The following is a 14,706-nucleotide window of genomic DNA, read 5'->3' as shown; positions in this document are numbered from 1 at the left end:
TGGAGAATGCATGGGGGTGGTTTCTGGTGCCTCCAGCTCTGTCCGTCCTGGACCGTCTTGGCACAGGCTGGCCACTGGCAGGGGAGATACACCTGTTGAAAAGTCCCCAGGCTGTGCATTGCAGCCTCCTCTTAAGCCAGCTGAGTATTCCGTTACATTCTGGGCACCAGTGGGTGGAAACCATAGCCTCCTAACTGATCAGGTTGCTCAAGGCTGTGTGGCCTCTGTTTTGTCAATGACACACTTATTTCTTTGTGTGTTTCTTTGCTGTTCTGGTGCTTGTTGTTCACTTGGGTGTGGGCATTTTGAAGATTTTATTTATTTATATTTAGAAAGAGGGGAGGGGAGGGAGAGAGAGAGGGAGAGAAACATTGATGTGTGAGAGAAACAATTGGTTGCCTCTTGCACGCCCCCAACTGGGGACCTGGCCTGCAACCCAGGCAAGTGCCCTGGCTGGGAATCGAACCAGCGATCTTTCGGCTCACAGGCCAGTGCTCAATCCACTGAGCCAAGGCAGCCAGGGCAGGATGTGGAGCTGTTTGACTGTCATCCTGTGCTTCCTTTCATGACAGGCTGGCCCCCTTGCCGTATGCTCATGACACCAGGCTCTCAGAGGTGGTGACACGAGCCAGCCCGCAGTGGCCGGCTTGGCCCCGGTCCCTGAAGCGTATCCCGGCTGTTCTCGTTTCAGCCATTCCCAATGATGATTGTTTTTTTTCTTGAGATGTTGGGACTTTGCTCAATAATAATTTTTTTCACTTGATTTTTGCTTCAGTTGCTTCCATGTACCTACTAAGTTTTTTACATTTGTTTTTGCTATAATTAAGGGAATATAGAGTACAATAGGAGTCATTAAGAGGAGGCTTAGTCTTGTGGGAAGTACCAGACTGTCTACCAAGTGGCTGCACCGCCGTGGCGCCCCCAGCAGTGGGAGAGACCCCTGCTGTGCCACGGCCTCCTGCCGGCACTGCTGTTGTCCAGGTTCTGGAGTCTGGCCGCTCCCAGAGGGGTGCGTGGTTGGGATTTGCGGCCCTCTGCTGACTGTTGATGCCCAGAAAGGTTTAAACTTCCTTTATTATCAATGCAGAACACACAAGCTAATTTTCAAGGGGTTTTTGTTCCAATGTATATTCACATTAGCAAAATTGTATTTTAATTTTTTTAAACTTTTACTTTTTATTTTTATTGGTTTGAGAGAGTGAGAGAGAGCGAGATTGATTTGTTGTTCCACTTACTTATGACTTCATTGGTTGATTCTGGTACACGCCCTGACCAGGGATCGAACCCAGAACCTTGGCGTGTCGGGACAGTGCTCTAACCAGCTGAGCCACCTGGCCAGGGCAGCAGCATTTTACTTTAGAGATAAGTTAGCAGATACGCCACTTGATTTTATTTTATTTTTTCCATCACAGTTTGTATTCTCATGCTCTCTTCCACCTCCACCCACTCCTCTCCCCCAGATGTGCCATTTTATGTCTTTTCATTCGCCAGGTACGGGTTTATAGTGTCATAAAAGTCATTATCGGGCTTTTAAATGAGGTGTAGACTCTGTGCCCGTTCAAAGCATAGGATACCATAAACCCACACGGCGCTACCTGAGCCGTCCTAGCAGCCGTGCGATAGAAGAAAGCCCATTTTTATGCCCACAGATAAAACGAGGACGTCTTCCGATAAGCTTTTAAGAAATATTTGCCATGTTACATGATTTTAAAAGATAAGAAGACAATTATATGAAAAGAATAACTTAAGAAAACATACATTCGTTTTAACATTATACATTTTAATTTTTCATCGCAAAAGTAAGAAAATGATTTTAAACTAATAGAAACTAACTATTAATAAAGTGTCTCATTAAAGCGAGTTTGAGCCTTGACTCGTGTGGCGCAGCTGGTTGGAGCATCGTCCGGTTACCGCAACGTTGCAGGTTTGATCCTCAGTCGGGGCACCTACCAGGGTTGTGGATTCGATCCCCCGCCCAGTCGCATACAGGAGGCAACCAGTCGATGCTTCTCTCTTGCATCAATGTTTCTCTCTCTCCTTTCCTCTCTCTTTTAGAAAAAGGGGGGGAAGCAATGAAAAAATGTCTTGGGTAAGGATTAAAAAAGAAAAAAAGGTGAGTTTGAGTGTAAGTGGGAAGAAAACCCACATTTACCTGCTTTTTAGTATTTAAATCCTTGAAAAACTTATGCATTTTTGCAGAATTACCACTTAAAAATACTAACAGTGATAACAAACATGAATGTATACAAATGACAGCTATGTAATTTGCATGTTTAACATGTTAAATATACACATTCCTCAGTTTAAGCTCCCGATGAACCACCTCCAACGCCAACATTAAGGATTCTTTAATTTTACCGGACAGCACCGACACTAACCCTGCACCACAAAGGAGAAGGCACCACGGGAAAACACATCGGCCCCCTCGCGGTGGCACCTCCTCACCAAGCCTCCTGCATCCCTCCACACTGCCGTTCTGCCTCAGCACTCTGCGTCGGCAGTCTTCTGTGTCCGTGGGGTGGGAGAATGTTCCAGAGCAACGAAAAAGGAGACGAGAAGTGGGTTTCCTTTGTTTTGGGTTATAAGCCCTTAACTGTGTCATAAGCTCCAAAACGGGAGGCTTGGTACACAGCAGCGCCCCGTACCGAAACGTCAAATCCTTGGTCTACACCAACGCATCCCTCTGATTTTGCTATTTTCTTAACACAGTCACCTAGCCCCTCCAACTGTCGCACTTCAGGGCCTTTTTCCAGTGCCGGCACCGTACGGGGCTTGGGCGAATCTAGCGGACACACCACACAAACGGTGCTGCCGCGGCCGCTCCGCCAGAGGCCAGGTTTGCCGAAAACCACCTCTAGGATGGTCTGCATGCAGCTCCTTCTGTAAATTCTCGGTCGTGAGTCTTCCCTGTCCAGCGGGTCTTCGGGGGCTTGTTCAGGGTGGTTGCTCTGTGTTCTGGTAGTAATTCCCATTTGGTCCCCGGAGGAGGCGAGTTTAACTTCCACCTACTCTACCGCTGCCTTGGGCCCTCCCCTGAGTGTCTTCCCCAAGCAGTGTCTTGTCAGTTCAGATCTTTTGCCCATTTTCTTACTTTTTTTTCTATTCCCTATGGGGCTCCTGTTTGTCGTGAGGGATGCCCTCAGACACCTCCACGAAGATTCTTAGTCACCTCGGAATACCTGAGATCCGAGCTGGGGGAGGAAGTGCCCCCTACCTTTGGAGCCGAACGAGTGCAGACCCTCATTTATCCAGCAAAAGGCTGTGTTCAGACTCTAAGAGAGCGATTCCAATGGAAAAGCCAAAGTTAAAAACAAGCCGCCTGGTTTTTTTTCTCCTGTCCTTAGTTATCTGACCCTTATCTTTAACCTAGTTTCTCTCAACCCTTAACCTTTAGCTCCATCTAGAGGGTTTAAAAAAATTATATTTAATTGATTATGGTATTACAGTTGTCCCGATTTTTCCTCCTTTGCCCCCCTCTGCCCATCGCCCCCTCACTTCCTCAGGCCATCCCCACACCATTGTTCGTGCCCGTGGGTCCTGGTGTATGAGTTCGGGGGCTACTGCATTTCCCATACTGTGCTTCTAATCCCCTCACCTCCTCACCCATCCCCCCACCCCCCTCCCATCTGGCAACCATCAAAACTCTCTGGGTACCATGATTCTGTCTCTGTTCTTCTTGTTTGCTTAGTTTGTTTTTTAGATTCAGTTGTTGACAGGTAATGTATTTTTGCCATTTTATTGTTCACAGTTTTTATCTTCTTTTTCTTAAATAAGTCCCTTTAACATTTCATATAATAATGGTTCGGTGATGATGAACTCCTTTACTTTTTTCTTGTCTGGGAAGCTCTTCATCTGCCCTTCCATTCTGATAGATGTTCTGGGTGGAGCAATCTTGGCCGTAGTCCCTGCTTTTCATGACTTTGAATATTTCTTGCCAGTCCCTTCTTGCCTGCAAAGTTCCTGTTGAGAAATCAGCTGAGTCTTAGGGAACTCCTCTGTAGGTAACTAACTGCTTTTCCCTTCCTGCTTTTAAGATTCTCTGTTTAGCCCTGGCTGATGTAGCTCAGTGGATTGAGTGCCAGCCTGCAAACCAAAGAGTCGCTGGTTTGATTCCCAGTCCGGGCATATGTTTGGGTTGTGGGCCATGTTCCCAGTAGGGGCACTCGAGAGGCAACCACACATTGATGTTTCTCTCCCTCTCTTTTCCCTCCCTTCCCTTCTCTAAAAATAAATAAACAAAATCTTTAAAGCAATAAAAAAAAGATTCTCTCTTTATCTTTAACCTTTGGCATTTTAATGACGATGTGTCTTGGAGTGGTCCTCTTTGCGTACATCTTGCTGGGTACTCTCTGTGCTTCCTGGACTGGCATGTCTATTTCCTTCACTAAATGAGGGAAGTTTTTTTAAAATTATTTTTTCAAATAGATATTGCTCTTTCTCTTCTCCTTCTGGCACCCCTGTGGTGTGAATGCTGGACATCTTGGAGTTGTCCCAGAGGCTGCTTATAGTATCCTCATTCTTTTCGATTCTTTTTCCTCCTTGCTCTGATTGGTTGTTTTTTGCTTCCTTATGTTCCATATCATTGATTTGGTTCTCAGCTTCCTCCACTCTACTGTTGTTTCCCTGTAAATTGTTCTTTATTTCAATTAGTGAATCCCTCATTTCTGACTGGATCTTTCTTGTGCTGCTGAGGTCCTCACTAGTTCCCTGAGCATCCTGACCACCAGTGTCTTGAACTCTGCATCTGACAGGTTGCTTGTCTCCAATTCGTTTACCTCTTTTTCTGGGGTTTTGATCAGTTCTTTCGTTTGGGCGGTGTTTCTTTGTCCCCTTGTTTTGGCGGCCTCCCTGTGTTTGTTTCTGTGTATCGGGTAGAGCTGCTTTGACTCTGTCTTGGTCGTGTGGCCTAATGCAGTAGGTGTCCTGTAGGGCCCAGTGGCACAGCCTCCCCTGTCACCCAAGCTGGGTACTTCAGGTGCATCCTTCATGTGGGTTCCTCTTATAGTTGAGCTTGGATTGCTGTTGGCAGGTCAATGGGAGGGATTTACCCAGGCCAGTCAGCTGCAGGGATTGGTCGTGACCACTTACCACCAACCTCCGCCCTCCATGGAGGATCAGCTGTGCAGGGGCAGGGTGGTGGTGCTCTGATGTGGTCTGTAGCTGTCCACTGGATGCGCTGGCCCTGAGGTTTCCCAGGTGGTGCAGGCCCCCACCTGTGTTTTACTTGGGGCCACCCTGCCTGAGCTATAAAGCAATCTGAGATGGCTGCTACTTGTGCTGAGCTTGGGGATTCTCAGGCAAAGTCAAGCTGTGAATCTAGGCTGGCTGCTCCTAGTGCTGGGACTGGAGGTCAGTGAGGCCAGCTGCTGCTTGCTTGAGAGGGTTAGGAAGTTGTGCAGTATGAGCCAAGACCAGCTGTTCATGTGGAAAAGCAGCTCGGGTGGGGCAGAGTCTCTGGGGATCTCCCAGGTGCGTAAAACAGTGTTAGCCAGGCTGATGGAGTCTCAGATATGGCACCAGGTTGCCAACTCTGTGGGGGGAGGGTTTAGAAAAGAGAATGGTCTCTGCTCACCTTGATGCCAGAGATTCAGTTTTGCCCTGTATGCCACTGGTGCCTTTCAAGCTGCCACCCCAGTGCTGGAGCTCAGAGGGAGTAAGTCTGAGTAGATGAGTCTGTGTGTGGGTTTTTTTTTCTTTTTTTGTGAATTTTTTAAGAGGAACTTCTTGGGGCTCCAGAAGTTTCTTCCATTGACTCCATTGCCACTGGTTTTTGTGGCCAGAAGTTGCGGGGGCTTATCTTCCTGGCACTGGAGCCCTGGGCCAGGGGGCCTAGTATGGGGCTGGGACTCCTCACCCCTGAGATATTCCTCCCAAATATTTATCCACCGCTCGTGGGCAAGGGAGGGACCGGCCTGTGCTGCATCTGCGCCCCTCCTACCAGTCTGGATGGGTGCGGTTTCTTTAATTCCGTAGTTGTCAGACTTCCACTCGGCTCGATTTCTGATGGTGCTGAGTGATGGTTCTCTATTTTAGTTGTGATTTTGAGGTGGTTGTGCAAAGAGGTGAGCCATGTCTGCCTACGCTGCCTTCTTGACCAGAAGTCCTTGAAGGTTTTAAAAAAAACCAGCCTCAAACGAAGTTGGCCTTTTATCTTAAAACAGGGAGGTCTGGATTTCCGAGGAAAGCTCACCCTAGCCCACCTGATAGTGAGGAGCCGGTGGGGTGCAATGAGCCCTGCTGGTCCCTAGCGCAGGCTCGGGCCTGGGTCTCCAGGGTGGTCCTGGGCAGACCTCCTTGGAGGTCTGCTGCACTGTGGCCAGTATAAGACAGCCCAGGTCGTGGCTAGTGGTGGGACAGCACCAGAATGTTGTTGGATCTTGGTTCGGCAACCTTGGTACTTGAGTTTGGCAAAGAAAGAATTCAGAGCCAAGACTTAAATAGAAGCAAAATTTCTTTAGGAAGTCACAGAGGTGGAAGTGAGCCATGGAAGAAGTGAGCCAGCTGGACTGCGTGGGCTCAGGAAGCAAGTTCCAGAGGTAGAAGAAGGGCCCTTGGAGGTTAGGAAACAGAGGCCGAGAGAGCACCCCTGGGGAAAGGAGAGCAGGGAATGGTGGGGGGTGCTCCAGAGAGAGTGTGGGTACCTTGGGGAGAGAAGAGGGTGGGGAAAGGCGCAGGCGTGCTCCCGGAGAGAGAGCACCCCCTTGCCCATTTGTACACTGAGTCGTTTGTTATTATTGAGTTTTAAGAGATCTTTGTGTGTTTTGGATGCAAGTTTTTTTTACAATCAGTTGTGTTTTATAAATACTTTTGCCTGTTCCATGGCTTGTGTCTTTAAGCAGTGTCGTGGTTGGCCCCTTCACCTGGCCCGGCCCAGGAGCTCAGCCCTCCCGGGGCTTTTCCTAGATGTAGGGAGCGTGGGAGACAGTGCAGGATGTGACAGCTCACGGAACTCTCAGCTCTGCCTCCAGCTTCCGTCCTTCCAGGGGCAGTGACTGGCTTAGGGGCACCTGGCAGGAGCGACAGAGGCACGACTAGGACCCAGACCTTGTCCCCTGGGCCGGCTGGCCCTAGGCATATCCACACTGCCTCCTGGGGCACCTGCCGACGTGGCCTGTGGGTGAGGCTGGGCAGGACGGGCTGCTTGGTGCCCAGAATGTTGGCGAGGCTGGGGGGCTCCTTTCCTCTCCCCTTGGCCCCTTCACGGCTGGGTCCGCCATCTTTCCATAGACCGTCGGGCCTGTGTCTCCGGGGGTGTCTTCCGTAACACTCAGGGGAGTCGGGAGCCCGTGCAGGTGAGACTCAGTGTGGCCATGTGTGTGTGGACCTTCACTCGCTGTGGGCCTGTGCCTCAGTTGCTCTCCGACATATGCAGGACCCGCTCGTCTGCACATGGGGGGGCCTCATTGCCAGTCCCGTGGGTGCGAGAGGCCTTGGCTCAGGGCCATGTGGTGCCTGGCCCTGCGGGCAGGTTGGGCCGCTAGTGGGCGTTCCTGGAGCTCCCTCTGGAGCACAGTCTGGCGGCCTCCCTCCGGCCTTCCTGGGGCCTTGACCACAATACTGATGGCTGGGGAGCATGGGGCGCCCAACTTGGGCACGGGCCAGCTCGGCCGCTGGGGGACTTCCTTGCAGTTGCTGCCACTTCTTGGAGAAATGGGCTGAGTTCCAGTAACTGTCCCAGTGCCAGTGACTGCAGTTGAAACCCAAGGCATTTGCCAACAACGTGGGATTGTCTGCAAGCACAGTGGGGGGTACGTTTATTTACCTAAACAGCTTTACTGAGGTGTAATTCCTGTCACTGCTTATACTTAAAGTGAGTAAGCTGGTCGTTTGGAACTTTGTATACACCTGTGCAGCCGTCACCGTCATCGAAGTGAGGAGCATCCCCCTCTGGAAGAGTTCCTTCCTGGCCCCTAGGAGCTCTCCCTCCGGGCCTCTCAGCACGGGCAGCCCGAGCTGCTGCGCTCCGTCTGGTCTGCGTAAATGAGGCTACGTTTGTGGAATTTATGGAAATGGAAGCTCCTGCTGTCCGGCCTCTCCTCTTCACTCAGCACGGTCCTTCTTTTGAGATGCGTCCAGGCTGCTGCGTGGGTTGTTCGTCCGTTCCTTTCTGTGGCTGAGCAGGGTTCCACCGTCTGTGTGGATCACCGCCTGTGCGGGCACGTGTGTGTGGGCACTGCGGCGGCTGCAGCGTGGACTATGACGGGACACTGCTCTGAACCTTCGTCCAGTGTCCTCAGTCCGCGGTCCCACCGCCCTCGCTCCACCTGGACTGGCGCTGCAGGGCGGGGCGGCCGTGTTCAAGGTCAGGTGCACAGGTCTCTGTGGGGACACGGGCATGTGCTGGAGGGCGTGGTCGGTGGGTGACTGTGCAAGTGCGTCCCTGCAGCGGTGGGGAGAGTCCCCATCCCTCCACCTCCTGCCAGCACTTGGTGCCGACTGTTCTTTAAATTCCAGTCATTCTCGGGTGCACAGCGGGTGCCTCGCGGTTTCCACTTGTATTTTTCTAGTGTCTAAGGATGCCGACCATTTTGTCACGCGTGCTTTTGTCCCCTCTCGTTCGGAGAAGGATCTGCTCAAGTCTCTCGCCCATTTACAAAGGTCGGGTCATCTGTCTTCTCACCTGAGAGAGTTCGTACGTGGGCAGCGCGTGTCTCCCCCTGGCCCGGCTTCCTCCTGCATGGGAGATGTGCTTCCTGCCATGGGGGAAGTGGCCCCCAATTCTAGGAAAAGTGAGTCACTGTCCCCTCCGTTCTCTCCTCCCAGTGCCCATGGATCAGTGAGGCTGATCAATCTTTTAGGCTGTAGGTACCTGTCTGTCTCACTTCCTGCCTTTCCACTGGGCTGGTGTCCTTGACAACCCAGGTGTAGTCTCCCTGCTTTCTCGGGGTGTGTGGGACACTTGGAGGGAGAGGTGCCGCATCTCCCGACCTTTGTCAGTTCCCAGATGCCTTCGACAGCCTGTCACAGAACGGTCAGCTCAAATCTGGACCGTGTCTGCCTCTCCTGGTGCTTCCTTTGCAGCGTTCCTCCCCAGAGTACCCGGAAGGGAGACAACTCCCTCCTGGCTGAGACTGTATTCCTACGAACATTTGGGGCCCCGTGCTTTGGCCTGTAACAGAACAAAAACCGTTACCCTGGCTGGTGTGGCTCAGTGGATTGACCATGGGCTGCAAGGGTCGCCGGTTCAATTCCCAGTCAGGGCACATGCCTGGGTTGCTGGCCAGGTCCCCAGTTGAGGGTATGAGAGGCAACCACACATTGATGTTTCTCTTCCTCTCTTTCTCCTTCCCTTTTCCTCCATCTAAAAATAAACACATAAAATCTAGTTAAAAAGACAAAACGTGAAGCCACTGGTCTGGGTAAGGAGACCGAGGCACACAGCACTGGTAGCAGGATGTGGGTGTGAGTGCTGCGTGTAGTGAGCGTGTAGCTACGCCAGGAAGGGGGCGATCTCCAATACCTAGTCTCTGTAGCGGTTGTGTTTCTGTGATTTTAAGGGATTTGAAAAGGTCAGGGCAGTCCTGGCCGGTGGCTCAGCTGGCTGGAGCGTCATCTTGTACACCAGAAGAAAGGCTGTGTGCTTGGTCCCCAGTTGGGGCACATACAGGGGCAACCTATCGATGTGCTCTCGCTCTCTCTCTCTCTCTCTCGCTCTCTCTCTCTCCTCCCCGCCCTCTCCCCCCACTCATCCCTGCCTTCCTCTGTATCTAAAATGAATCAACACATCCTCACGTGAGAACTAAAAAAAAAAACAACGAAGGTCAGGCAGTGTTCGGAGTGACTGAGCGGTGGCACTCTCCCGGGGTGCAGCTGTGCCAAGCATGCCAAGGGGGGAGAGGAGCCAGGGTACTCTGGGCACAGTGTCCACATGCAGGGAGGGGCCGAGTCCAAAGGGCACCGCTTCAGGACCAAGGGCCCTGTCCAGTCCCACCTGGCCTCCGCTTTGCAGGGACCAGGGAGACGATGCTCGAGCTCCTGCGAGGCCTGTCCTGGAGGGTGTTTTGGAGGTGAGCCCCTGAGGCCAGCCCCAAGGGCGGAGGCCGAGGTGTGGGGAAGCTCTGGGATGGCCATGGTGGGGTGTTGGTGGGGGACTCTGCTTGGTGCACAAGGGTGGAAAGTGCCCTGTGGCCTTGGGGGCTGTATCTGTCCTTGAAGGTACTGGCTGGACTTGACCAGCCCCAGCATGGGGCCCTCGTGGGGGACACCAGAGCCATGGGGACGGTCTGTGTCCAGCATGGCCTGTGGAAGCAATGCTGGGTGGGGGCAGGAGGAAGGGGCGGCTGCTGCCCCAGCCCTGCCAGTGCCCAAAGTTCCTGAGCACCCAGCTGACCTGAGGGGACCCAGGGAGCGGGGTGTGTGGGGGTGCAGGTCTCCGCCCACTCACTCTCCAGTTTGACTCACCACAGAGAGCGGGTGTCCCCGGGGGCTGCCAAAGAACAGGGGGTGTCATGTACTCAGGATCAAGAACCCCAGGTGCAGCTGAGGGCTCTCTGCCTTCCCGGCCAGGATAGGACCCCTGTCGGGCTGCGGGTTGGGGGTAGGATTTTGGGAAGGTTTTCAGCCCTGACTTCTCCCCAGGTAGACATTGGGGTGTGGTCGGCAGCCCCCTGCCCCTTTAGCACCTGCTCCCTTGCCTGGCTCCTGGGCTCTAAGCATCCCGGGCTGGCAGGGCCCAGGGCAGCCCTGCCACCCTCCACCCCCTGCCCTGCTGGGCCTGTCCGGGCCTGGGGTCGGGTTGGGCGGTCCCAGCCTCCCCGTGGCACACAGTGCTGTGGTGTTGCTTGGCCTGGGGTCCCCTAGTCTTACTGGGTGCAGGTGGGAGGACGGGGTGAGGGTGCTGCACCTTCAATGGTGATAGACCCCCATTTAAGGGAGTCCTCGGACTGGTGGCTGTGCTCACCGCCGATCAGGGGTCTGTTGGGGCAGGAGAGGCCGCATCGGCCCAGCCCAGTTGGCGCTCTGCCCTGACATTACCTCTTGATGGCTCCTGCCAGACTCGCCCACCTGCCAGCTGGGCTGGTGCCCAGGGGCCGAGCCAGCGTGGAGGGGTTTGGAAGGACTGAAGTGGCCCGCAGGCCGACGCATTCATGTGGCGGCGCAGCCTCCCCTGGGGGGCAGAGGCCCTTCTGTGCCAGGGGGAGGGGCTGGGGATTTTCAGTCTCATTGCTGCCTGCAGGCTTCCCAGGCAAGGGGCCCCGTGTGGGGTGGCATTGGGGCACAGCCATAGTTGTGACACACCCAGCCACCTCTTACCTGTGCCAGGGCCACCTCGTCATTGGACTGTTCGCTTCCTGACACCTGTGGCCTCAGAGATGGAGGCAGGAGGGAGATGAGCAGGCCTCCCTGGGATAGGGAGCAGCCCGCACACCTGAGTGGGGAGCAGTGCCGGTGCTGCGTCACCCGCCCCTAGAGCTCGGGGAGGTGGCCTGGGGCACAGTCCCTTGAGCAGGAGGCAGGGGCTGAGCAGGTGATGGTATCTGTCACTGTGAGCCTTTCCGGAGGCCAGGCGAGGTGGAGGCGGGGGAAGGCTTTCAGTGCAGGTCCAGGCGTGGGGCTGGCCTGGGCCGAGACCCTTCAGAGAGACTGTGAGGGCGGGGCCTTCCCCCCCGGGCTCGCAGGGGCTCAGGGCTGCTGCTGGCCCCTGGGACTTCTTGCTGTCAGGGCACAGGCAACAGAAGGCTTGTAGATTTCCCTGTTCCTTGTAATTATTTACAAATTGAGGTTTCTGTGACCACTGGCTTTGGATTCTTCAAGTGGGCAGACAGCCTCTTCCTGGTTAGATTGGGTGGCCGGGCAGGCCCGGGGCCTCTGCACTGGACCCGGCACAGCAGGACGTGGCGATGGGGTTGGTGGGGCGGGAGCCTGCCCCCTCGCCTCTCTGGACCTGGGCTGTTTTGTCCGCCATGGCTTCCCAGTCGAGTTGGACCTCCGGTCATGGGCCCCTTGTGTGGGGGCCACTGTGGCAGGTGGTCTGTGTGGGGGCATTTTGAAGGGGCTGGGGGTGGAGGGGAGGCGGCCCTGTGTCCAGCCAGGTGGCTGGCTTCATGCAGCCAGGGGCACCCGTGCCTGGCCCACTTCTGGCGGGCCCTGGACTTTAGGTGGTTAACTGAAGCCTGGGCAGGAAGTCCAGCCTCAGGTGACCACCTGGGCTCCCGGTGGGGTCTGATCTCGGGTCCTCAGCAGAGCAGGCAGCAAGGCTCGGCACTCCCCCACCGGCCCGAGCCCCGGGACAGCAGCCGCTTTTCTTTCTGGTCTTGCTGCCCTGGCGCTTCCCTTTGTCACGCCAGTGGGCTTTCTGCGGTTGTGCTGAGCTTCCTGCCGCAGCCGAGAGCCCTGCGTCCCCAGGAACAGTGGGTGCTGCTTGGCGGGCAAAGGAAGCTTCCCCTCAGCCCTGCCCATGTCCTGCCCTGGGGCCTCGGGAGACCCCTGGGGCTTTTTCCTGCCCAGCCACATCTCGCACCCCTGTCTCTTCTGGGGCATGTGGTGAGGTCTGGGGGGTTGAAGGGACTTTGCCGGAACCTTCCTGAACAGCACATTAGAGGGGAAGAGCATTGCCGCCTTCCCCTGGGGTCCCTTGTAGAGAGGTGAGTGTCCCTATGTGCCTGACCCTGGCCTTCCAGACCCTGAGGTCAAGGCTGTCCATCTGCTGGGAACCTCTGGTCCTGCAGCTCCTTTCCGGCCAGGAATGGCAGCCCCTGCCCCTCCTCCCACCTGCACGTCAGAGCCAAGTTCAGGTCCTGCCTCTTGGGTACCCCTACCAAGGCACCCCCTGCAGCTGCCTGGGAGAGAGGAAGGGTCTGCTGTTGCCTCTCGGATTTGAGGCTAAGTCTACAGGGATAGGACCTGAGAGCTTCCCCCACCATCTGGGAGAGCCCGCCTGGACCTTGGCTGCAGGCCCAGGGCTTCTGCCCAGCTTTGGGCACAGGCGGAAGCCAAAGGGACGCCCCTGTCACGGAAACCTGGCTGTGCTTGCTGCTGCCACCTTCTGCCTCAGATGGATGCTTTTGATTCCACTGGCAGAGAAGCAAGGCCCCCCGCCCCTCGTCACCATGGAACTGCGAGGCAGCGGTTCAGTGCGGCAGGCGCTGACATTCCCACTGAGCGTCAGGAGCAGAGGAGCTGGCCCTGCGCTGCGGGAGCTGGGGGGTGGGGGGTGGGCAGGGCCAGTCTCCCGTGGAGCTGCCATCATGCCCACCAGGGCCCTGTGGGGCTCGCCTGCCCATGCTGCCCACTGCTGCCTCTGGGGGAGGAGCAAGCCCCAAGTGCCTTTATTTGATGTTGCGCTTACCAGCAGGCTGAATCTGGACCGAGGGCAGCCCCGGGGGAGGCAGGAGTGGGGTATTTAAAAGAGAAAGTGAGGATGTGGGGGTGGGGGGAGGGGAGGGGTTAGTCCCTTGCTTTTCTGGGCCAGTGCCTCAGAGTTCCAGGATATGAGCTGGGACAATGGGTCAGGTAAAGGGCCGGGCTGCTCCCAGGTACAAGAGGGTCGGTCTGACCACCAGCCGTTGTGGCTGGAGCCAGATATCTATTGTGTGTGGTGGGGGAGAGTTTGGGTGGAGCCGAGGGCTGTCCAGTGAGTCGGGATGCCTGAGTCATGGGCAGGCCAGCAGGCTGGGAAACCAGCCTGACGGGGTCATGAGCAGTCTGGGGGGCCGGGAAACTGGCCTGACCCTGTCAGTGTCTCTGCCCATTTTAAATTGGATTGTCTGGGGGGTGGGTTGAGCTCTTTATATACTTCGGATATTAACCACTTACCAGGTACACGGTGTGCAGACGCGCCCTCCCGTGCTGCAGGTGCCCTTTCGTTTCGCCGACGGTCGCCTCTGCTGTGCAGAAGCTTTCAGTTTGAGGTCGTCCCCCTTGTTTATTTTTGCTTCTGTCGCTTTTGTTTCTCGGTGTCAGATCTAAAGAAATCATCGCCAGTGCTGGGGTCAAGGAGCTCGCCGTAGTGTTTCCTTCTCGCGGCTTCATGGTTTTAGGTCTCACATTAAGTCTTCCATCCGTAGATTCAAAAATACTTGTACATGAACGTTTGAGAGGCCAAGCAAAGCATCTCTCCGGTGCCCTGGCCCGTCTCCAGCTGCTGCTGCCCAGAGCCAGGGGGCAGGGCAAGGAGCCGGGCGCCTGAGTGGGCTGCGATTTTCTCAGCCAAGTCTTTCCCAGGGTGAAGGGGTGACATTTGGGCACGGGCGACAGATACCAGCAGCTGTCAGTCACCTGGATGTCGCTGCTCATTTCTGAGAGGAGCGTGTCTCCCTGCCCCTTCGTGCAGTAGGGTGGCTAAATTCTTAGGAAAGGGGAAAAGGAAGGTTAGGGCTGGTCAGCATGTGTTTGCCGGCCGTGCTCCAGGCCTGCTGTTGAGCAGCGACCTGGTGTGACTGAGCCCCCGGCCCTCCCGAGGACACACGGGCGGTTCTATTGGGCCTGCTTTACAGACAAGGATGTGGAGGAAAGAGAGTTTGGGCAGCTTGCCCAAGGTCTCCCAGCTTGACTGCCTCCCGCTGCTGAGTGGAGCAGGGCCCCGCCCTGAGGGTGGCAGAGGGCATGCCCCAGGGGCCAGAGCAGGCTGGGTGGCCTGAAGGTGGCTGCTGAGCATGTGCTCGTAGCCCTCCCCCTGCACGGTAGGAGCCCCACAATGGCTGGTTGGGGTTCCAGAGATTTCAGGGAGCCTCCCCATCACTGGCTGCCCACGGCAAGGGCATGGTT

The 14,706-nt window shown here is 55.3% G+C and overlaps 1 protein-coding gene across 2 annotated transcripts in view; it reads left to right on the top strand.

Moving 5' to 3' along the window:
• Positions 1-14,706, top strand: part of ACOT7 (acyl-CoA thioesterase 7) — a 69,646-nt gene that overhangs the window by 9,870 nt on the left and 45,070 nt on the right. The gene's annotated exons all lie outside the window — the stretch shown is intronic.

This window comes from Desmodus rotundus, chromosome 3 (assembly GCF_022682495.2).
Source record: "Desmodus rotundus isolate HL8 chromosome 3, HLdesRot8A.1, whole genome shotgun sequence".
In the NCBI taxonomy this organism is placed as follows: domain Eukaryota; kingdom Metazoa; phylum Chordata; class Mammalia; order Chiroptera; family Phyllostomidae; genus Desmodus; species Desmodus rotundus.
Note: the sequence above shows the minus strand (reverse complement) of the source record. Positions and strands in the feature narration are given on the sequence as shown.